Source organism: Macaca nemestrina, chromosome 14, assembly GCF_043159975.1.
Source record: "Macaca nemestrina isolate mMacNem1 chromosome 14, mMacNem.hap1, whole genome shotgun sequence".
Lineage (NCBI taxonomy): Eukaryota > Metazoa > Chordata > Mammalia > Primates > Cercopithecidae > Macaca > Macaca nemestrina.
The window spans coordinates 8,219,262-8,244,110 of NC_092138.1; the positions used below are offsets into that span (position 1 = coordinate 8,219,262).

A 24,849-nucleotide genomic window follows, 5' to 3' on the forward strand; every position below is an offset into this window, starting at 1 on the left:
GCACTTTGGGAGGCCAAGGCGGGTGGATCATGAGATCAGGAGATCGAGACCATCCTGGCTAACACGGTGAAACCCTGTCTCTACTAAAAATACAAAAAATTAGCCGGGTGTGGTGGCGGGCGCCTGTAGTCCCAGTTACTCTGGAGGTTGAGGCAGGAGAATGGCTTGAACCCAGGAGGCAGAGCTTGCAGTGAGCCGAGATCGCACCACTGGACTCCAGCCTGGGCAACAGAGCAAGACTCTGCCTCAGAAAAAAAAAAAAAAAAAAAAAGGAATTCACCGAGATAAACAGGGAAAACTATATTTTAAAGATCATCTGCTTATTTCCACACTTTTGAGTTGGATGTATGAAATGTGCAATTAACTATCATCATAAAAAGTTGACTAAGATACTCAAAACTGAAAATCCTAAAATACCTAGGGAAAAAAATGGAACTAGCATGGTTCTTAAGCCCCAAACTTAAGCAAGCACTCACATATTTGTCTCTGGCAGCCGGGCATATCAACCATGTCTAAACACCACTAAATTTGATTCTCACTTTACCTATAGGCAGATAGCAGCGTATGACCGTCTCTACTACATTCTTGACCTATAAATCTTCAAAGCAACAATGCTCTTCTACAAAAAGAAAAAAACCAAGACCACAAGTAACCCATCTTCAAACTGTCACTCTAATCCCTTCTCTGACTGTCAGATTAAAGGTTGCTGCTGTCTGGAGGTCTATGGCTTCAAATTAGGGATGAGATCATCAAAAAAGCTTAAAATCAAACTTCAGATTGCTAGCTTCCCTAGGCTCCGTGGGGAAAAAATAAATACGTAAATAGTTACCCATTAGATATGCTATCAAGAATAAGAATGGATCCTGCATACATGTAAAATATCTATGATAAGATATCAATAACCTTATTGATAATATTACAGGACACTCATGTCCAGTGGTGGTTAAAAATCCAGCCTGACCTTACAGTAGACATTGAGCTACATGCCAGTCAGTGATCAAGGTCAAGGGAGGCAAGCTCTAGCCCCCACATCCAAATCCAACACAGCCTACTTGTGTACAGCCTATGAGCCAAGATGCTCTCTGGATTTTCAGTGAATGAAAGCACATGGAAAGAACAAGTATACTTTATGATGAATGAAAAATAAATGACATTTGAATTTCAGTATCCTTAAAGTTTTGTTGGGACTCAGCCATGTTTATTTCTTTGCAGATTATCTATGGCTGTTTCAGACTGTAAGGGCACAGTAGCATAGTTGTGACAGAGACCATATGGCCTACAAACCTGAAGATATTTACTATCAGAGCTTTTATGGAAAAACATTGGATGACCCCTGTTATAGACCTTGGGCCTCAACCCTGGCTGGACAATGCAATCATTCTGAGAGTATTTAAAAGAACTGATGGGCAGGCCTTTCAGAGAGTTTTATACTAATTGGTCAGTTTTGATCTGGAAGCCCATGAAAGTTGATCGGTTGCCCTGTGGAGGGCAGCACTGGCCTGCAGATGGATCTAAGCAGCCCCAGCAGAACAGGCCACTTGTTTGGAGAACCAGATGAGTAAGTATAGCTTCAAGTTGCCCAGCCCTCCCCTCGGCCCTCTTCCCTCCACCCTTGACTTCTGAATATTTCCTTTGTGGGATTCTTACTACAACAGTGCCTTCTCAGGGAACACCCGTTGCTGCCCACCTTGCTCCGAAAGATGTGCAAAGATGTGCACACTCAAAACACACACCGTCTCTCAAACATGCACATGTGCACACATACACACATGTGCACATATAAACACGCATGCACATATATTTACACACACACTGCTTGTGTGATCTCTGGAGCTCAACAAAGTGGAAAGAGGATTCTATTAAGTTAAGATGATGAGTTTCTTATCCAAATTACACACATCTCCTTCCCCTCATTGAATCCTCGTGGGCCCTTGAGCTTGAAAAATATGCAGTTAGGCCGGGCGCGGTGGCTCAAGCCTGTAATCCCAGCACTTTGGGAGGCCGAGACGGGCGGATCACGAGGTCAGGAGATCGAGACCATCCTGGCTAACACGGTGAAACCCCGTCTCTACTAAAAAATACAAAAAACTAGCCGGGCGAGGTGGTGGGCGCCTGTAGTCCCAGCTACTCGGGAGGCTGAGGCAGGAGAATGGCGTGAACCCGGGAGGCGGAGCTTGCAGTGAGCTGAGATCCGGCCACTGCACTCCAGCCTGGGCGATAGAGCAAGACTCTGTCTAAAAAAAAAAAAAAAGAAAAAAGAAAAATACGCAGTCGTTCTTTGACCCAGATCATATTTATTTTAAGATCTAAAGCAGGGGTGTATAATCTTTTGGCTTCCCTGGACCACATTTGAAGAATTTTCTTGGGTCACACATAAAATACACTAACACTAATAACAGCTGATGAGTTACACAAAAAAATCGCAAAAGAATTTGGTAAAGTTTAAAGAAAGTTTATGAATTTGTGTTGGGCCACATTCAAAGTCAGACAATCTCGGTCTGAGGTTGTTTTCCTTTGAACTGGCTCTCCCACATTGGAGCCCATAGGTGGCAGTGGAAACTCACGGTTGAAATGCCTCTCTTTAAATGAGTGGTTTGTGGTGTGTGGTGTGTTGTGTGTGTATGTGTGTAGTGTGTGTAGTGCAGTATGTCGTGTGTGTGTGCTGTGTGTTTTGGTGTGTGTGGTACCTATATGTATGGTATGATGTGTTTGATGTGTGTGGTGTGTGTTGTTTGTGTAGTATATGGTGCATGTATGTGGTGTATGTCTGTGGTGCATGTGTGTGATGTCATGTGTTTGATTTGTGTTGTGTGCAAGTATGTATACATACTTGTGTATGTATACACCACATACAAGTGTATGTGTGTATGCCAAGTATGTATGTGATGTACATACACATGCAGACTTACATACAACAGGGTGTGGTGTGTTATGTGTGGTGTGGTGTGAGTGTGTAGGGTGTGGTTTGTGTGTGTGGTATGGTGGTGTATGATGGTATGTGATGTGTATGTGGTGTGTGGGGTATAGGGTGTGTATGTGGTGTGTGCTGTGATGTGGTGTGTGTGTGGTGGGTGGTGTGATGTGTGTGTGGTGCACGTATGGGGGGGTGTGTGGTGTGATATGATATGTGTGATGTGGTGTGTGTGGTTCATGTATGTGGAGTGTGTGGTGTGCTATGGCATGTGTGGTGCATGTATGTGGGGTGTGTGGTGTGATGTGGTGTGTGAGTGTGGCGTGTGGTGTGATGTAGGGGGTGTGGTGTATGGTGTGATGTGGGGTATGCGGTGTGTGTTGTGATGTGGGGTATGTGGCGTGTGTGTGATATGCGGTGTAATGTAGTGTGTGCTATGTGTGATGTGGTATGTGTGTGTGTGAAGCACAGGTGTTCTGGGGAGTGCTTGTCCCCCAGACGCCACTGGGAGGAGAGGAGCTGCTGGCTTAGGAAGCAGTGCCTGCCTGGCCTGGGCACTCAAGTGACAATAGCAGGCTCAGCCCTCAGTGAGTCCGGCCCCTGGAGACCAGGGCCCATGCTTCTCAGCAACAGCACACAGAGGCCCGAACCCTGGGCAGCAACAGTTGCCTGGCATCATCGCCGCCCATCCTTTCACTTCCAAACTTCCCATCTGGGTCACCATCAAATGAAGAGGAGCTGGGCCGGAGCATGTTTCTATGGAAGCTCCTCGCAGGGCTGGAGGGCCTTTCTCCTCTAAACTCCTGTGCTTTCTGTCATTGTCACTGGCCAGCGAGAAAGCAATGTGCGTTGCCTTTTAAGTCTGTTTTTATGAACTCCCATTGATTGGGGGAAGCCAGCTGAGTAAGTGGCACCGCTCTCCCCTCTCACCTGTGGACAGGTGAGCGTGCAGCCGCACTCTTTCAGGGCTCCACTGCCAGCGGCCCTGATGTAGCCTCTCTGCTGGTGGTGGGGGATAATTATTACGTGCTGGTATCACTTCTTTGGAAAGGACAATGGGAAAATCTGGCCCCAATCCTTTAGCCTGGGGCATCTGATAAGAAGGTTCTGGTAGAGGTTGATAATGAAGTTCTTCCAGATAGAAATGCGGTTTAGGGACAAACAAGGTGTTGGAAGAAAGGAAGGACACACTCACAAACGCCTAGGTGCCCTTGTGGCCTGGAGGGGTTACAGTGCCCCAGAGCACTTTGCTTACTGCTGTATGGGTTTCTGGGAGCCCCACTTCCTCCTCTATAAAATGGCCACATTGCCTTACGTATCCCAAGAGCATTAGGAGAATTAAGTGAGATCATGTGTCTGGGAAGACTTTGTAAGCTAAAGCCGTGGGTGTGGTGTCTGCTGCTGCTGCTGCCATGCACGGTGTTTTCTGGGAACCACTGCTGCTCCAGCATCCCCTCATCTGGGCTGAAGCCTGCTCCTTCCTCCTCGCCTTCCAATAGCCCCTCAGAGCTCAGCCTGCAACGCAGGGAATCTGGCATTTCTGCCAGTTGGAAGGCACCAGTGCATGAGTGCCCACCCCCCGCCAGCGCCCTATGCCAATGGCCCCCCACTCCATCGCCCCGTCTTGCAGGAGTTATTCTGCAGGCTCCTGGCTGCTGGCTTGGCCCCTTGGCCTTGTGGAAAGTGAGACAGCATAAGCCGTGGCAGCTCCGCAGAGCTGGTGTGTCAACACTTAACTATTCTGATAGGAACACTGAGAAATTTGCCCTGGGTGGCCTCTCAGTTCCATCCCTGGTGTGCATTTGTTTATTTTGGAGCCTGGGAGACAGCAAGCGCTGGGCTCGTTCACCCACATTCTGGGCCTAGGCACATTGTACCAATGTTACCCTTCACCTCGGAACAAGCCTGCTGGTGCCAGTGTTCCTTTGATTTAGCCCTGGGGACGCAGCACGTCCCCATTAGCTGGACACAAAACCAAGGCTTGAAAGAGGGAACCGCCTTACTCTGCAATGCTTCTTGGCTGCTCCCTAGTGAACCTGACCTTTTTCCTTACTTATTTGTGTCACAATCTATACATATCTGGTTTCCTCTTACTCCAGGGTCAGGCTGCAGGTGAGATGCCTTGGCTTGGACACATATAGATACACTGAACGCGTTTGTTAGACTCTAGACCTCTAGACACTATTTATCACTAAAGATAACTTGTTCTCCCAGAAAGGCAGCTCTTGACTTCTCGTTGCCCTCTGAGGGGCTGCCAGGCATGCCAAGACATTCGGGTATGCCGCCAGGGTTTCTTTTCAAGACAGACACCTGTCTACAGAACTGTGGTTACTCAACTTCTCCACCCCGTCAGGAGCCAAAGAACAGTTCCCATAACTTCAAGTTCAGGAGACCAACAAGGCATCTAGACTTCTGGAAAAACTACCTGGGTATGCATCGCTGGAGGGATTCACATCTCCTCCAAGTGCTATCTTCAACCATACAACTCTCAGGCGCAGACCATGCCGTCTTCCCTGCTCAACCAGGGAAAAGCAATCGTCTGCAAGGCACTGGACCTGCTTGGAGTCATGGTTGATATAAAATGAGGTGCAGGAGAATTTCTCTCCTCTGAGGTGTCTTTCCTGGGGTGTAGGTAACTGTGTGGCCCCAGTGCACACACAGGCCAGTTTGTAAACCGTGTGAGCTCTTTTGAACTAATCACACTGAACTTGTTTGCATGTTGAACAGAAAAAGATAGTTTTCTTCCCCTCTTGTTCAGTTTTTTTCCTACACATTCAAACAATAATAATATATTAATAATAATGGTGTTTGTGTGACCTAACTCCAGCAAACAAACTCAAGCAAAGGGCAGGAAGGTGGACAGGTGTACCCCAAGCTCGCCGGCCGAGCAACTGCTGCCTTCCCCAGGGCTGCTCCAGGACGTCCTCTGACTCAGCGAGGTGGCAGCGTCCTGAGTCACAGCTCCCCTGGGGAGCTCGCACCTATCCAAGGTTTGGAGGGCATCTGCAGGTTTGACTTTTTCGGAGACATCCCTGTTCAATGTTAAACAGGCTCCACATAAGAAAACCAACAGTGTGCAGAATGTAGTCCTCACTGTCAGTAATAATTGCTACCAAAACAGAGAGAGGTGTCAGTGCCAAATTTCCTGAGAGTTTACTAAGATCAGAATTGTCTTTGTGCAACACTTCTCTGCGAGTGTCCACAGGCAGTGGGACAGAGCTGGGGAGGAAGACCTCGGGGCAGGTGCTGGGTAGCACCTGTCAGACTTGTGTCTCAGCGGCGACAGAGCGGCAGCCGGCGCGGTTTACTGTCGCGGGCAGAGAGGAGCTGTTCACGGCTGCTAGCTTAGTAATTTGTAGATAATGAGCTCCTGGTAGAAGCCTGTGGGTTTCAGAGCATATGCTCCAACAGATGGGCTGGCCTTGGCAAGGGTGGGGGTGCACTTGGACCTGTCAATCACTGACTTCCAGCTTCTGGGAGGGAACAAGCCCTGGAGAAGGCAAGGTTAGCTGCAGAAGCACAGTTCCACACAGGTTGGCCATGGCCCACAGTGATCCCCTAACCTTGCAGGAGCTCCTGGAGCCCCAGGCTCGGCTTCAGATCAGTCTCAAGTCATTTCATGAGGGGAAAACTCTCCACTAGATCGATGGTTCTCCAAGTGGGTCCCCAGATGGGGAGCAGCCCCAGGAAACTTGTCAGATATGTGAATTCTAGCCACTCCATGCCTGGTGGGTGGGCAACTCGGGTAGGTCCCTCAATCTGTGTTGGAGCAAACCTCTCAGAGGATTCCCAGACAAGCTGAGGTTTCAGAAACACCGAACAAGCTCATTATCCACATAAGGACCAGAAGCGTGTGATTTCCTCCTTTCCACCGTGATTTCTTAGGCCCAGTGTATTGTTGGACACAAAAAGTGATCCAAGTGGAATTTTTGGAGGGGCTGTGGGAGGAAAGGGACTCTGCAAATCATTTCAGCTTCACTCCTCAACCTTGTTTCAGATTGAAACATTGTACTAAATTCCAGAAAGAGAACATCTGGTGATGAAGGTTATTTTCCACACTCAGGAGCAGGACCAGCACCTGCCCCTGCGAGACTCCTGGAAGAGCAGATTCTGGAGAGAAATAAAGGACTAACTTCAGCTCAGTCTTGAATTTGGGAATATTCCTTTTATTAATAAAACAAGATTAAACCTACAGTGCTATGGATCTTGCTAATTAGAAAAGGGGAGCAAAGTAAAACACACACACACACACACAGAGACAGAAAACAAACCAAAAAACCCAAATAGTTACTGAAGAAATCGTTGCAGAATCAGTGCTCCAGGTTGGATTGGTGAGATTTTCATCACCAACCCTGCAGCATCGGAGTCCTGCAGAGGCTGTTGCAGAGGCTGCAGGCCATTCTCAGGCACAGGCTTTGGTTTAGCTCTGGGAATGCAGCATGTCCCCATTAGCTGGACAGAAAACCAAGGCTTGAAAGAGGGGAACACCTTGTTCTGCAATGCTTCTTGGCTGCTTCCAAGTGAACCTGGCCTTTTCCCTTACTTATGTCAGGGTCTAGTGGAGACCCTGAGCCAACCCAGCATCAGGAAGCTCGTGCTACCCGCCCCCCTGCCGCACGACCCCACCCCAAGCAGGGGACATGCCCACTGCCTTGGAAGTCGAGAGGGGGACAAGAATGACATGGCGCTATACGCCAAATTGGCTTTTATTAGGTGAAGTGTTTCTCCAAGTCACTTACACTGACTGAGCTTTTAGTTTCTTCATCTGTAAAATGGAGCTATTAATACCGCTTTCAAATACATTTTGCAGGTGTTAAATGAGACGTGCTGCAGGTAGCATCTGGCCCAGGCTGATGCTGCAGTTTTGAGAATGTGGGTTGCCACCCATTAGTGGAAAGGAAAATCAATCCAGTAAGTGACGGTTCGAATTGATTTGTTGTTGTTGATTCTAAATGATTTACTGGAGGTTTGTATTTAAATCTTCCGAGTCATATTTGATGTTAACTTTGTTATAGTTTTTCTTTATCATACATAGTGAGGGTAAGCTTTTCACGACACTTTTGTTTGTGTTGTATCTCAGACACAAATGTATTTCTTACTTGGGGTTGTAGACCCCAAAAATGGAAAAATATTGTATTAGGTGGACAATAAATATCTGTCTCTTTCCTCCTTCCTTCTTCGTCCTTTCATCTGTCCCTTAGAAAGTCAGGGCGGCCACCTCTGTCCCTCTGGCATCAGTGTTAATGGTGGATACAGTGAAACGGAGGGAGGAGTCATCTTCGTTGGGTCAGGGTGTAGATCATTACCTTAGCATGTGGCGTGGCTGCTTCTCAGCTCTATGGAAGGGAAGTGGTGGGCCAGCATACCACATGTACTCAAGCAGCCCCTGAAGGGCCAGTGGGACCACAGGAGGCCCCAGAGCGAGGAACTGGGAGTGCTAGCGGACTGCTCATGGATAAAGAAGAGGCACTGGGGTACCCGCCTTACTTACTTTCTTGCCATAATGTTCTATCATGCAGGTAGTTAGAAAAGAGTCCAAAACTCAGAAGACATCAGGAAGTAGTGCTGTGTGAGCGTGTGTGTGTGTGTGTGTGTGTGTGTGTGTGTGAGAGAGAGAGAGAGAGACATGTGAGAGGTGTGAGTGTATGAAGGCGGCCAGGGAATTCTTAGCTAGGACTGCATGGGGAATTGTCAACTAGTGCTGCATCACCTGTCTTAATATTTGAAGAAAAAGCGAATATGAGTGACCTGAACAGACCAAAATGGGAATGAATGGCTGGGTGATAGCCTGAGATGAAGGGTCACTGGGCTGCAGGGACAAGAGCCCATCTAATTAACTGAAGACCCTCTGTTGCCAACACTGTCAGAAATAGTGACTGCCCCGGGTGGTGGCTTCAGTCCCTCCCCCACCCCAGCCCCGCACAGCTGGGGACGCAGGCCCAGCTGTCACAGCACACTGGCCCTCATTCCACTGAACAATGACCTTGACTCCTGGGAGCAGGAGCCACAAAGATTTAATACATGTCCCCCACTCCTCTTGGTGGGCCGGCAGCCGTCCAGCACGGACATACTGCAGGAGCTGCCACTCCCTCCTCGTCACTTCCCGGGAGGTCATCCCTCTCCCGGTGATACGGTGGAGTCAGTTGGGCCTGGAGCCATGAACAGACCATGGTCATTTAGGCAGAAGCTCCCTCCCTGCTCCTCCGCTGCTGGTCCATGGTGCAACTTCCCAGGCCTTACTCCTGAGAACTAGGACCATCTCTCTGGCCTGAGATGCTGGAAGGGAAGCCTGCTTTCCGGAGAATGCAGCTGGTGCCTGACTTTGGCCAGCTCCCCTGGGCTGGGCTGCCAGGCAAGACAGCATCCAGGTGAGCAGCTAAGCAGCTGCTTCTGTAGCCCCTTGCTCGCAGCTCAGGGCAAGCTGTGTTTTACGACTGCTGTGGAAACCTAGCACCTTGAAGATGGTGGCAGGAGACCTGCTAAGATGTTCCTCTCCCCTCCAGGGCGATGCTTTTCGGGCGCTTGGGGTTTCTCCCTTCTACCAGAAGCCTGGGGGAAGCAGGATGTCTGGACAGAGGGGGAAATACATATCTCGCTTTCCTTTTCCTTTTATTCTGTTTTTTTCTTTTGGCAGTTGGAGTTCAAAAGAAATAAACTGATGTTTATCTGAAGACAAACGATCTTACCCAATAAATTTTCATTGCAAAGGCATTCTTAGAAATATTTTGGGAAGAAACTTGTTAAACTGTGATGAACTTACATTAAGCATTTAAAAAATGGTCTGAATAAGTTAGAGTCACATCTTACAACTTGCATTTTCCTTTTCTCATCCCATCAGAGTATATGTTAGCTAAACTAGCAATTGACTTAGACTTTGAGATGGGAGTTAAGCTAAAACCAAACTTTGCTTTCGGGGCTGCAGGTGACACACTGATATTATGACTACTTTCTGACACCCCATTGTCAAAATTCCTTCAGTTTAAACATTCAACTCCACTTTTTTCTTTAAAAATGAATCTAGCCGGGCGCGGTGGCTCACACCTGTAATCCCAGCACTTTGGGAGGCCAAGGCGGGCAGATCATGAGGTCAGGAGATGGAGACCATCCTGGCTAGCACGGTGAAACCCTGTCTCTACTAAAAATACAAAAAACTAGCCAGGCACCATGGCGAGCGCCTGTAGTCCCAGCTACTTGGGAAGTTGAGGCAGGAGAACAGAGTGAACCTGGGAGGCGGAGCTTGTGGTGAGCCGAGATTTCGCCACTGCACTCCAGCCTGGGCGACAGAGAGAGGCTCCATCTCAAAAAAAAAAAAAAAAAAAAAAGAATCTGAATTTTTTTGTATGGCACCCACGAACACTTCATTGTGAATTCATCCATTCCAAAAATATGAATGGAGTGGCGTTAAGCCTTGTAATTCCAGCAACCTCCCTCATTAGCAGTGTGATGAAAACATTAGGACATGGGCTCACAGTCTTGGTGGTACATCAGAACCACCTAGAAAGCCATCTAAAATTCCCAGTGTTTAGGTAATCTTACCTCTGGGTATTGTCCTAAATAATTTTTTTTTTTTTTTTTTTTTTTGAGACGGAGTTTTGCACATGTCGCCCAGGCTGGAGCACAATGGCACTATCTTGGCCCACTGCAACCTCTGCTTCCCAGGTTCTAGTGATTCTCCTGCCTCAGCCTCCCGAGTACCTGGGGTTATAGGCACCCACCACCACGCCTGGCTAATTTTCGTACTTTTAGTAGAGACGGGGTTTCACCACCATTGGTCAGGCTGGTCTCAAACTCATGAACTCAGGTGATCTGCCTGCCTTGGCCTCCCAAAGTGCTGGGATTACAGGCGTGAGCCACTGTGCCCAGCCTGCCCTAAATAATTGAAAGCAGGGACTTGAACAAATATTTGTGCACCCATGTTCATAGCAGCATTATTTACAATGAACAAAAGGTGAATACGTCCCAGGTGTCCATAGATCAATGAATGGATAAACAAAACGTGCTCTGTCCATACGATGAAAAGTTAGTCAACCTTAAAAAGGAAGGAAATGCTGACACATCCTACAACATGGATGATCCTTGAGGACATTATGCTAAATGAAATAAACCAGTCACAAAGAGACAAATATTGCGTGATTTTACTCATGAGCTACCTAAAGCAATCAAATTTACAGAGACAGAAGGTATAATGGAGGCTGCCAGGGTCTAGGGGGAGAGGAAGATCAGAATTTGTGGTTTAATGGGTATAGACTTTCCAATGGGTATAGAGTTTAGTTTTGCAAGATAAAAATTGCTCCAGAGACGGATTGTGGTGACAGTTTCAAACCAATGTGAATGCACTTAAAGTCACTGAACTGTGCACCTAAAAATAGTTAAATGGCAAATTTTATGTTATGTTTATTTTACCACAATTTTTGAAAACCTAACGTTTAGTCCCTACCCCAGATTAATTGGATTCCTGAAAACAGATCCCAGGTACCAGGCTCCGCTGTACAGCCCAGATGGGGAGCTAGTGCCTCAGGTGATTTCACAGCCATGAGAGGTCAGCGGGTTTCCATGGGGCTTCAGTGGAGTTGAGGAGGCTTGCCTTGAAGAAGCTGATATGCTGCAAATAAGTAAAACAGAGAAATTCCGACCGGTTCTCCAGATTACTTGTGGAAGTATTAAAGTCTTCTTTGGGAATCCACTTCTGAATTTACATGGATATTCACCCTCAGTTACCCATGGTCACTTGATTTAATGAATGTTTGTTGAGAACCATGATGTTCCCACAAATATCCCTGTCTGCATCCTAGTCAGGGAGATAGAGTTTAATATCTATGCAAAATGTACACAGTACACTAAAAGGTGGTAACGTTAATGAAAAACAATGAGGAAGTTAAAGGGAATTAAGAATGGGAAGATAGGGTGGTAGAATGAGGCGGTTATATGGAGGTTATTATCTTTAAAGGGTCTATTTTGACTGGATACTGTGAGGCTAAAGACAAGAGGTTTTAATTACATAAGGACTGTACTCTAGTGAATACATTTGTTTCTCACGGGAGTAGAGATTAGCAATTCTGAAACAACTTTACCTGTGTACTAGAATTAAACAGATCAGCAAATAAATGATAGATGATGAGACCCAGGATTCTCACCCACAGAGAAAGAAGTTACAAGTAAGCAAGAGGGGAAAAAATGCTAGAATAGACTCTATTCTTCTGGTTTGTAGTTGGAGATATCAATATGAATTCTATTTATTTTAATGTGTGCACAAAGGAATATGCAGAAATAAACACATATGTATGTTTACACATGGGTTAATACACATACACTTTTTTTTTTCTATTTCTGCCTGCTGAGAGGACCTAGAAACTGTGACATCCTAGTAGCAATAAGCACACACACCAGCACCTAGAATTTGGTGTCTAAAACCATTCTCCAATAAAAAGAACCAGGACTCCACAGACAATGTCTGATGCTAGGGCTAGGGAAGGGAAAACAGAAGGTGAGCTTGGAGCATCTTATTGTGCCAGAAAGTGAGAAAGTGATTTAAAAACAATTGGAGGTTGGAGGTGGTCATAAGAGTATTTCAAAAGGAACAAAACTGAAGGAGCTACCAATGGTCATAGCTGCAACAACTTTAGCAAGAGCTGACGAGTTGATGGGTGCAGCACAGCAACATGGCACAAGTATACATATGTAACAAACCCGCACGTTATGCACATGTACCCTAGAACTTAAAGTATAATAGTAATTAAAAAAAAAACAAAAAAAGAAATGACTATTGTATTTGATTGTAACCTAAAGAATAAAATAAATAGCCATGAGTTCATGTTGATATAAATAAATGACTACATAAATAAGATAGGAGAGAAGAAACACATTTTTCCTATTGAATGATTCCAATTAATAAATGCAAGAGGACTGAGAGAAATGGAAATCACCGTGAGAATCCCACAGCAATAACTGCTGCAGGCAAGACCCACTGATAAATGCTTGATATTTCCATAGTCTCAAAGCATTTACCCCCAAATATTTCCTAATTACTGTGGTAGTTTAAAACTATTTCCACAAATACTTTAGCATTCTTCTTTCCTGGAACTGAAACCTAGTTGCCCTCTCCTGAGCAACAAAGCATCGTATGGGAAAAATAGTGACATTTCAGTGGAGAAAACTGACTGACACCACCTTAACCAAGTTATGAGGGTGAACAGGCAAACAAGTGAAGGGGTGAACATGACATTAACATCACAGGTGGTTGATATCACTCCCCCCACCATCTGTGATGAAATGAGGCAGACACAGCCCCCCTATGGAATTCTCCCTCAAGATTCACAACTTCTGTGGCACCAGGAGAAAACAACAGACAACCCCAATATGAGGGAAATTCTACAAAATACTTGATGAGTATTATTCAAAAGTATCAAGGTCATAACAAACCCTGAGGGACTGTCACCAATTCCAAGTGACTAAAGAGACATGACGACTAAATATGGTGTAATATTCTGGATGGGAACCTGGAAGAGGAAAAGGCCAGAGTGAAAATCTGGTGAAATCTGAATAGTCTGTAGTTTAGTGAATTGTGTTGTACCAATGATGAGTGCACCATGGTTTTCTGAGATGTTGACATTAGAGGGAGCCTGAGGAAGGACCAGAAATTCTCGGCACTACCTTGTAACCCTTTTGTAAATTTGAAATTATTTCAAAACAAAAAAGCTACCTAAAAAGAGAAGGAACCACTGGCCTTACAGAGGTTTTGACAAGTAATAAAAAGTAATTGCCTGCATGTAGCCGGACTTCCGCACGAGAAAGCCCGAAGACTGGTTCCAGATGCTCCTCTGTGAGACCAGGCCGGCCTGACCCCTTCTCTGTGGCTCCGTGACAAAGGCTGACAACTGTCCCTCTGGTGATGGGTGAGAGAAAATGAGGGCAGAGGGACAAGTTTCTTTCCACCACAAAGCTGAATCAGGGCTGGACCACGGCCCCCTCCACAGTAGTGAGTTTCAATAGGACAAATGTGATCTGTAGGCATTTTCTTGGCTGGAAAAGAATCAGGTCCGACTGGAGGCATCTGTCAACTTGAGCTGGATACAGATCAAAACGGGATGGTTGTGGACTCCTGAAACTGCTGTTGGGGTCTTCAGTTCAGTCTCGGTGTCTTCATGTTTTTTTCCTTCTGATTTCATCTTCACATCTCAGGCCACGCAATCCATCCCCAGCAAGTAGCAGATGCACCCTGCTGGCTAGTAGAGAGACGCCCTTACTCATCAAGACAAAAACCAAACTGCAGGAGAGGACTGCTGCCATCTTGACATAAGCATTGTTTTAAGTTTGACCATCAGTTTCATCTACATGAATTTCATGTAGAAATAACCTTGTAGAAGTCTACAGGGGCACAGGAGGGCAGTCAGGGTTGGGGAAGGGAAGAGACAGCTCTGATGACCTGAAAAAAGATCCATTGGTAGGCCGGGCGCGGTGGATCACATCTGTAATCCCAACACTTTTGGAGGTCGAGGCAGGTGGATCCCAAGGTCAGGAGATTGAGACCATCTTGGCTAACATGGTGAAACCCCGTCTCTACCAAAAATACAAAAAATTAACTGGGTGTGGTGGCACCCACCTGTAGTCCCAGCTACTCAGGATGCTGAGGCCGCAGAATAGCTTGAACCCAGGAGGCAGAGGTCACAGTGAGCCGAGATCGCACCACTGCACTCCAGCCTGAGCAACAGAGCCAGACTCCGTCTCAAAAAAGAAAAAAAAAAATTCAGTGGTGATTCTAGGATTTATCTAGATTCCCTCCAGTCCCTCTTTCCTCTTCCTCCCAAAAGAATACGGAATGAATAGTTGTATGAGTTGAGCCCATACAAAGTGTAAACAGTCATTGACATCATATCTGTAATGGAAAAGATGCAGGAACACAGGAGACCTGGCTCTAGTTTGAGCTTTACTGCAAACTGTGTCTCTGGATAAAGACCTCAACTTTTCTAGGTCTCATTTTCTCACCTATTAGCCAGTGGGGTTGAACAATGGTAACTTCTGGGGCTTTTCTCCTGGTATCTCAGGTATAATTTTAGGAACCAGTGATAGGACTCAGTGAAGTTTTAAGTAGAAAATTAATGAGTATTACAGATTCCATCTAGCCCATGGTATCTCAACTTGTTCACACACACTGCACAGTATGCACAAAAATAGAGGTGAGTTAATGCAAGCACTCTCTTTAGAATTTCTCAGTAAGCCCAAGATGAAAGTTTGCAGAACATTTATAAAATCTTTCCATATGATGCCAAGAGCCCTCCCTCCCTCCTTTCCTTCCTACCTTCCTACCTTCCTTCCTTCCTTTTTTCCTCCCTCCCTCCCTCCCTCCTTCCCTTCCTTCCTTCCTTCCTTTCTTCCTTCTTTCTTTCCTTCCTTTCTTCCTTCCCTCCTTTTCTTTCTTTGTCTCTCCTTCCTTCCTTCCTCCCTCCCTCCCTCCCTCCCTCCCTCCCTTCCTTCCTTCTTCCTTCCTTCCTCCCTCTCTCTCTCTTTCTCTCTTTCTCTCTTCCTTTTTTGAGATGCAGTTTTGCTCTGTTGCCCAGGCTGGAGGGCAGTAGCTCAATCTTACCTCACTGCAACCTCTGCCTCCTGAGTTCAAACAATTCTGTTGCCTTAGCCTTCCAAGTAGCTAGGATTACAGGCTTGCCTCACCATGTCCCACTAATTTTTGTATTTTTAGTAGAAACAAGGTTTCTACTAAAAATTGGCCCAGGCTGGTCTCGATCTCCTGGCTTCATGTGATCTACTTGCCTCCATCTCCCAAAGTGCTGGGATTACAGGTGTCCATCGTGCCCAGCCAGTCTTGCCTTTCATAACAAGGAAATATATGTGGGGGGTGTGTGTGTGTGTGTGAGTGTGTTAATCAAGTAGGTCAGTTTATTGCTCTCTGACAACCTCCTAGAACTGACTCTTACATAAGCAATGTTGAATCCTCTGGGTTCAAAGAACATAACTCTAAATCTGAATGATTAATTTTGGTCTTCTTTCTTTTCTAAGACAAGAGACAGCCCTCTAATTATAGCATACAATAAGAAAATCAGCCTAATTAATTTAGTTGAAAATTAATTACTTTTCTTTACCCAGGACAGGGAGTGAAAGGCTTTGCTCTCTAAAGACCACCCTTCCCAGCCTGACTGAGGACTCTAGGGACAGGATGAGGAGGCACACCCCGCTGGGCCAGGCTGCCACCCCAGTACCATATGGGCTAGAATGACTTATGGGGTAAAGAGAGATGAAGCACAGGAGCCCATCACAGAATGCATGACTGGGTCCTGCTGGGCCGTTGAGCAATAGTGTGCTTGCTGTGTGTGCAAAGCGGCAAGGCAAGAGGAAGCTTGGCTGAAATCAGCACAAAATGCAAAAACACTTCCTTAGTGACCTGGCTTACCCTCATCAACATGTGAATTCTTAGTGTTAGCGAAGGGTTCCAGGGTGCTCTCAAACATCAAACACTGCACAGATACCAAACCCACACTTTGACAAATGTTAAGGAGAAACAAACAAAAACCACTTGCTCATAAAACACAGATGGATTGAAAAGACTAAGAGGAAAATAATCTGGGCAAAATAAAATTGGAGTTAGTAAACACAGCACATGCAAAAACTGTTTGAGACATTGGGAACAAAAATGCTAGGGTCAGATCACCCAGCCCTGTTGTTAAACCTCTTATCTCCACCACGAACAGCCAATGGCAGTGCAAATTCCACATAAGGTAGCGTGCATTGCCTATTCGATAAAGGAAAGCCCAGGACGTGGGCCACTGTGGGGCAGGAAGACCCTTCAGAAGCACAGTGCATGCACACAAGGTACTTCCGGTATGCAAGGGACAGCTGTTTCCAGCTCACCATGCCTGCAACTCATTTGTGTCCACTGTATTCCTAGCAGCCTATGGCCTTTATAACTAGACCAGAGGAGGGTCTAATAAACTTCAGTCTGAAAAGAGAGTCATGTAAAACAATTGTGAGAATTGCTAGATTTGGAGATCATTCTTCAAATATATCTCTTTCAAAATATTTGTGGTATTCTTAAGCATTGTGCAATGTTTTAACATTTGAGTCTCAACTTTACAACTCACTTATTGGGAGGTCCTTGCATTTACCAATATTTTAGCCATTATGAAAATAGAATCTGGAGGGCATTTTCCTTAATATCCTTCAAGATATTTGCTATTTTATCAATTATTTACTCAGAGTAATTACATCAAGAAATCACTGCCCTTCATCATTTTAATCCTAAATAATAACAAATGCATGGATTCACTTTGGAAGAATGTCTCAAATTTCATAGTGAAAAAACTCCAAACATACAGTCAGTAGGAATGCTAATAGTTACCCTCAGCAAACCATTTGACATTCCAGATTAACTAAAATAATAAAGTGGCTTAAATTTGTAAATAATTTGATTATTTTGTGACTCTTAGGTATCAAAATTGATGTACATTTTCTCATCAGTAGTCTGAGAGCTATTTTGAAAATGAGTTCCATACAACTCACTGTACTTGCTATACACAACTCTACTTGCTACAAACTGCCCTCGATTACCACTTGTTCTATAATCCAAACTGCTCTGTCACCATCTGTCAGCAATGAGGTGGCTTGTTGAGGTTAGAGAGCAGCAGGAGGCAGGACGGTGCTTAAGATAATCTGAACCGGCCGGGCGCGGTGGCCCACGCCTGTAATCCCAGCACTTTGTAAGGCCGAGGTGGGTGGATCACTTGAGGTCAGGAGTTCAAGACCAGCCTGCCAAACGTGGTAAAACCCTGTCTTTAAAAAAACACAAAAATTAGCCGGGTGTGGTGGCGCTGTAATCCCAGCTACTTGGGAGATACTTGGGAGACTGAGGCAGGAGAATTGCTTGAACCCGGGAGGCAGAGGTTGCAGTGAGCCGAGGTTTTGCCATTGCACTGGGCAACAGAGCGAGACTCTGTCTCAAAAAGAAAAAAAAAAAGAAAGATAATCAGAACCTCCAACCCCACACCCAAAACACATTATTTTATTTCTAGTCTTCCTAATAAGTCTTAGATATTTGTCCTCCTGTATGGTCTAAAATCATCTGTCTTCAAAGCCGCCCCACCTCCTTGGAAAAGAAATGTAACCAGAGACTGGGGTTCTGATTGAACTTGAGCTTGATCCTGAAGAATCCCATAAGAAAATGGATGCTACAATCCCACATTTAGGTTGAAGTTGTTATCTGTTTGATCTCACTTTACAAATGCTACTTCCCACCATGCTCCTTCCTCCATTGTTTGACACATATTTCTTATACTTCAAGAGGCAGCTCAATATTCAGTTCTAGGAAAAATGGTCATGGTTCTACTATCTCATTCTAAGTTAGAATTTTTCTCATGTGCTTATATAAGGTGTGGTGCTTACCTCTATCTCAATACTTATCGTATCATTTTGGAAATGGCTATTTGTTGATTTTACCGACCAATTTCAGTGGAAGTCCAACGATACATCATTTATTTCCAGAACTTTATGCATAAATGGCACTGAGCGTGGACTGAAAGCCTTGTGAAGGCAGCCATGCTGAGCGCCTCACTCCTGCAATATTCCTACGCCTGGTCTGTCCCTTGTAGCTTGCCAGGCACTGAACACATTTTTATCCAATGAATTAATGAAGTTGCACTTAGTATAAAAAGCATAATGTACTTTATAATTGATGCTGGCATAATTACACAAATCTCTTGTAGGAAAAGATATCCTACAGCAGAGGCTGGCAAACTATAGCGCCATTGCCTGCTTTTGTATCCTCGCCAGCGAAGAACCGTTTGTGCATTTTCCAATGTTTTTTTTTTTTTCAAAAAAATCTAAATGAGAATAGCATTTTATGATATGTGAGAACTACGTGGAATTCAAATTTGGTGTCGGTAAGTAAAGTTTTATTGGCACACAGAGTCTTGTTCATTCACTTGTGTACTGTTCATGGCTGCTCTCCCAGGGCAATGGCAACAACAGGGCTGAGCAGCTGTGGCCAACACCAGATGTGCGTTCTCCTTGCCTTGCACTCTGCTGCACTACAAATTGCAGGGACGGCCTTCCAGCGCTGCTTGCAATGCCACACTATGGCATTTTATTCATTTAATTTCAGTGCATCTTCTTACATCCGCCAAGAAAGGATGAGAAAAAGCGGACTCCAAAAGTCACACTTTCAAGGCAGAGTGGAGTGTAGATCATTTTGTTACGAGATTAGAAGGCAAAGCATGTCTTTGCTATGCGATGATCTTATAGCTGTGCTAAAGAGTATAATACACATTGACGTTATCAGGCAGAGCACCCGGCATGGTATTCTCAACTGCAGGCAGGAAACCGATAAACTTTAAAATAGAATAATACCTTTTCCAGAAAGAACACTTGTGTGAAGAGTTGAGAACATTGAGAGGAGCCTCGAATATTAACTGAAAAGCAAGTAAAAAAAGTATAAAACTATTGTAAGCAATTATAAAAGGCAAAATTATAAACTATTAGACGATGATGGAAGTTATCTGTATCAGCTTGGGGATGAGAAAGCTCTTTAAACAAGACTCAAGTTTTACAAACTCATAAAAAATTTAAAATTGTCTGCTTCATTACATGAAGAACTTAGATTGTTCAGAAAATACTAGAATATCATTATAAAAGAATGCAAATTAAAATTATACCTGTTAGACTGGCAAAAATTCAAAATTTCCTATCTCACTAATAGGCCAAGACTGGGAAGAAACAGGTCCTCTTTTTCACTATTGATGGGAAAATAAATTGGTCTAGCCAAGTCACCTTACAAAGTGAATTTCAAGATGTTTTCCTACATTGTCAGTACCCGCCACTGCTCCAAGTTATGGGAGTGGGAAATCGTACTGAGACCTACTGAGCCAGGCTGGGCAGGGCCCGAGGGAGCCGCATGGGGGCTGCCCCCTATCCTAAGCCCGCCTGACCACCTGTCACCCCGCTTCTGCCTCCTGGTTCCCACCAGTCCATCCACCTCTCTGGGACCACTGGGCAGTAGCCAAGGAGGAAGCATGCCGGCCATCCGCTGAGTGCTGCTGGCCACACTGCGGGCAGTGCTGGCCCAAGAGGGTAGCCTACACTGGAGGTAGTGAGTGATGTGTTGACCAGGATACTGCATTCCCCTCACCTGCCCAGAGGGAGAACCTGAAATCATGCCACTGTCCACTGGTTGCACAGGACTCCAGGCGCAGGCTCACGCCCCAGCAGATGGGCTGGTGGGAAGGAGGCTGCTTCTGAGGTCGGTGCAGCTCTGCGACTCTAGAAACTATTCTTGCTGCGGGGCTGGCTGCCCAGCAGGTCTGTGCTTTGCTGGTGGATGTTTCACCTAGGAACCCCAGTTCTCCTGCTTCTGGAAGAGCCCTCTCAGTGACATTGATTGTGAATAGAGTCCTCGGAGTCAAGGTTCTGAGTCAAAGCTGTTCTATTGGTGAGGAAGTTTCAGAACTGTCAGGCAGAACTCTTCCAGGAGCCGTGCCAGTATTCTCAGGAGTCCCAGAAGCTCTGCCAGTGGCAGTGCCAGAGGGAGATCACTCTTTCTATACAGTGTCCCTGTGTGTCACCAACAGTGTTGGGAGCAAGTTCAGCAAAACCCAAGTGTTGGAGGGTTATGGAATCCTGCAGTCTGACCCAGCTGTCAACGTCACAGTCATTGCTGTGGCCAGAAAGCCTTGCTGGCTCAACGTCACCTGGCAAGACCCCCACTCCTGGAACTGGTATTTCTGCAGACTATGGTTTGAGCTTTGATACCTGGCTAAATAGTCAAAGATGTTCATAATGTGAATGGCCAAGGATCTCCAACATCACTGTGCCGTTCACAACACCTGGAAAGGCATGAGGCACCAGACACAGCTTCAGGCCCAGGAGGAGCTGGGGTAAGGCTTGTGAAGTGAGTGGAGCCCAGAGGTCAAGGGCACCCTTTGGGCAGACTCCAGGAGTCCTCCAGCTGAGACCACCTCCACACAAACATCTACTAATAATAAAGATGATGATAATATTCTCCCCAGAGATTCTGCAAATGTAACAAGCTTCCTGGGTTAAAAAAGACATGGAAGTTGCAGGGTCTGAAAGAAGACAAGACCAGCCTGCAGCATGCACTGGCTGTGTTCTTTGGGGTGGCTGGTCCCAGAGAGACCTAGACCCACCCCATTACTTGTTCCTCTCATCTCCCATCAGTGTCCCCTAGCAGCCTCGAAATTGACGCCACCCTCGGCCATGGCCGACCAGATGCCAGGGACCCGTGGAGCCCTTATGACATCAGCAATAGAGACTATTTCTTCCCCATATAGCTGGCCAGGTGGCACCTGACAGGTTGGGTGTGTAAACCAGAAAAGTATCTGAGACAGCTCCCTATCAGTTTAAAAGTATGTTTTGCCAATGTTAAGAACACACCTCGAAGAAACAAACACGGAATCATAGAAAGACTTTGGTCTATGCTTTTTTCCAAAGATGCTTTTGAGGGTTTTTGAGTATTTAAATGAGACAAGCAGGCTGGAGGGGGAAGAGGGAGGATATGGTCACATAACAGAATTCACATGTGACAAGAGAAAAGGAGCCGGCAGAGGAATAGTCCATGACATATTAATCTTGGGCTCGGTAAGTTAGCACTTTGCGTAAGATAAGGTGAACACAGAGCAGCTACCTGTGGAGATGTTGAACCTTGATCTTTAGCTGTCTGCTTAGGAACAAGATGAAAGGCAGCTTCTTGCATGCCTCAGGTTTCTGCTCATGTTCTCCTTTTGGCACGGTGAACTGGGGTTCTGAGCTCTTATTTTCCTTTCACAGGTGTCAGGCATGCTGCACCGTGTGGATGACGGAGTGCAAACAGACCCAGCAGAAGTCGCCTCTCACCGCCCTGCCAGCTCATCTCAGGGGGTGGGGCCTTTGGTTTCAATGTTATGGAAGAGCCTGGCAGAATGTTCTAGACCAGATGAAAATTGGGCTGCTGCAGACATTCAGAAGGAAGAAGTGGTTGAGTTTTTAAACCTCCTTTCCCAAATGCCCTGCTCAGTTAGAGTGAGCTCAGGCCACCGTGAATCACGAGAGCCATATCAATGCTCTGTTGGACGCTCAGGCAGGCAGAGCCAGGCAGCTGGGAGGGGGGCCTCTGTGTGAAGAAGAAGCTGCTGGCTGCCCACCCCCGACACTTCTGCACAAGCTGCACCACGGGGCAGGTGGGATGGATTTCCAGCCAAAGCTTTCCTCAGTCACCTTGCTCCTGGTCCACTGTGCGGTTACATCTTCCAGCTCAAATTCTGAAACCTAAGTGCCTTTGCAATTCCGTGTTTCTGGGCCTGAGGATGGCTTTTACTTAAACCACCTAGACTAGGAAAGAACATCTTTCTCCCTTTCTTCCCCACACTTAAGAAACAACTGGGGGAGTGGGGGAGTGAATAATACAGTATCTCGGGGCCTGATGGTTTTAAATGGGGAATTATAATTAGGTCCTCATTAGCATTTTGCTAAATGTAAATGATATTAGGCATTTGCTGAATACAGAAGCAAATGTGTTGGCTTTGGGTTTCAGGACTTCAGGAGGAGAGAAGTAGAGGAAGGAGGGGAATGGGGGACAGGATCTTCATGGCCCCCTGTAGTAGGGGAGGTGAGAGGGACCCCAGCCTCTGAAAACCAATGTTCTCTGTCTCCCACCTTCCCCAAAGGAGAGCTGGCAGTAGGGAGGGCTTCAGCCAGTGCTAAGATCAAAACTGTTGTACTTCAGCTTTGTTTTCCACTGAACCTGAGTAGCTAGGGAGGATGTTCTAATATTAGGGAAAATGATGTGGAAAAATAAAAGAACCTGGCAAGAATGCATTTCGATTTGTCTTTTTAAAAGACCACCAATTTCCTTCATCTTTCTCTTGGGAAGGTGGAAGATCCAGTAGTCACTGTGTCAGTATAGAAATAACTTTGTGGGGGAAGCACAGGAACCTTGTTTAGCCCAAAAGCAAGTCAAGTGAAAAAGGAGGAGGAGAAAAAATAATTTTCCCTGTTAGAGAAAAGATCCTAGTTTCATTTTGTAATTATAGTCCGCCTCTTCTCTAGGGGAAAAACAATTGTGAACTCCCCAAGGTGGTTATGAAGGAAGAGAGTACGATTCCCTGTCCTAGTGCTGAGAAGTCTCCCCCGCTCTACCAGGCAAGGTCCTAGAAATTCCCCACCCTGAAAGCTGTGAGCCCTCTGCTGTCAAAGGGGAAGTTCATTAAAAAATAAAAAAGGCCCTTACCACTATGCCTTCACCTTTTTGTTTAGGTCTTCAACTTGAATTCAGCCCAGCTAGAATGAAGCACCCATTAACTGTCCAGCCATGACACAGCGACTAACCACTTCAACTGAGTTTTCTGTCCAGGATTTGAAGATTCAGTGATATTACTGGGTACCTAGACAGTTAACCCTCAGGTATTGGGGTATCCCAGAGTGGAGATGTGATTAAAATCAGTCGTGTAACCACAGACCCAAAATTTACCAGACCACAGAAACTTCGGAGTACTCTACCTTTTTAGAAAACCAACTACCACCACCAGACGGTGTAAAAGGATAAAAATGACCCAGTCTTATTTACTGTTTGCCAGGTTCAAGCTGTTACAATCTTCCGCAAGTAGAGATTTTCATCGTGGGGTTTGTCTGTGCATTTTACACTCTGCTGCTGCTTGAGGCAACTTATCTTAAGTTAACAAAATTCAAGCAAGCATGAGCTGATTTTTTAAAGCTAAATGAAAAATAAAGATTGGCTGGGTGAAGTGGCTCACGCCTGTCATCCCAGCACTTTGGGAGGCTGACGTGGGAGGATCACTTGAGGACAGGAGTTCAAAACTAGCCCGACTGCTTTAGTGAGACCTGGTCTCTACAAAAAGAAAAATGCTTACAAAATAGCTGGGCGTGGTAGTGTGCACTTGTAATCCCAGTTACTCTGGAGGCTGAGATGGGAGAATCAGTTGAGCCCAGGAGTTCAAGGCTACGGTGAGCCATGATTATGCCCTTACATTCCAACCTGGGCAACAGAGTGAGACCTTGTCTCAAAAAAATAAATAAGTAAATAAATACATAAATAAACATAAGCTCCCTGTTTCTAAACTCCTAAGAGATTGTTTTCTTTACTTATCTGCATTAAGAAAACTGAAGGAATTTGCTTTGAGGGTTACAAAATCTTTAGAAACTGTTGGTCTCCATTTATAAAGATGAGGAGATAATCATATTATTTAGGTCCCTGGAACCAGATGTTTAATACTCTTCCCAAAACTACAGGTGAGAACTTGTTAGGGTAATTGTGGGTTTAATATAAGCTGATATCAAAGAGATGTAGCTGTTATACATTAGCAAACATTCATGACAATAACAACACAGCAATGCAGCTAACATGTATTAGACTGTTACCCAGTGCCTCTCCCATAGCTAAGCACTTCATAGTGTGGGGAGAAGTGATTGGCTATGGTTTTATGATGCCTAAGGCTCTCCTCTATGGGCACAACCACCCCATCCTACAAACTTTCAGCTTAGTAAGATTGGCATAGATGGTATTCAGCTTTCCTTCATCTTTATAACCTGGCAGTAGTGTATTCCCACCCCCGTCGTGGGGATGATCAGTGCATAAGCCAAGATAAAACATGAGAAGAGCATGAAAATATTGAAACAGACAAGCTGACACTTTTACATGAGCCTAATTTAATGCTCCAAATTATCCTCTAAAATCAGTACTGCTGTTATCCTCACTGGCAGTGAAACATTAGGCTTTGACTCCCTCCTATGGCTCATGTTAGCACTTCTCAGTGCTGGCTCCTTTTCCTGGCATTCAGCACAGGACTTTCTTTTCTTTTCTTTTCTTTTTTTTTAATTTTTGAGATGGAATTTCACTCTTCTCACTCAGGCTGGAGTACTATAGTGCTATCTGAGCTCACTGCAGCCTCTGCCTCCCAGGTTCAAGCAGCTCTCCTGCGTCAGCCTCCTGA

At 45.5% G+C, this 24,849-nt stretch overlaps 1 pseudogene; it reads left to right on the forward strand.

The window, feature by feature from the left end:
- Window positions 1–18,752: 18,752 nt before the first annotated feature.
- Window positions 18,753–21,195, forward strand: LOC105498980 (interleukin-6 receptor subunit alpha pseudogene; annotated as a pseudogene).
- Window positions 21,196–24,849: the final 3,654 nt, after the last annotated feature.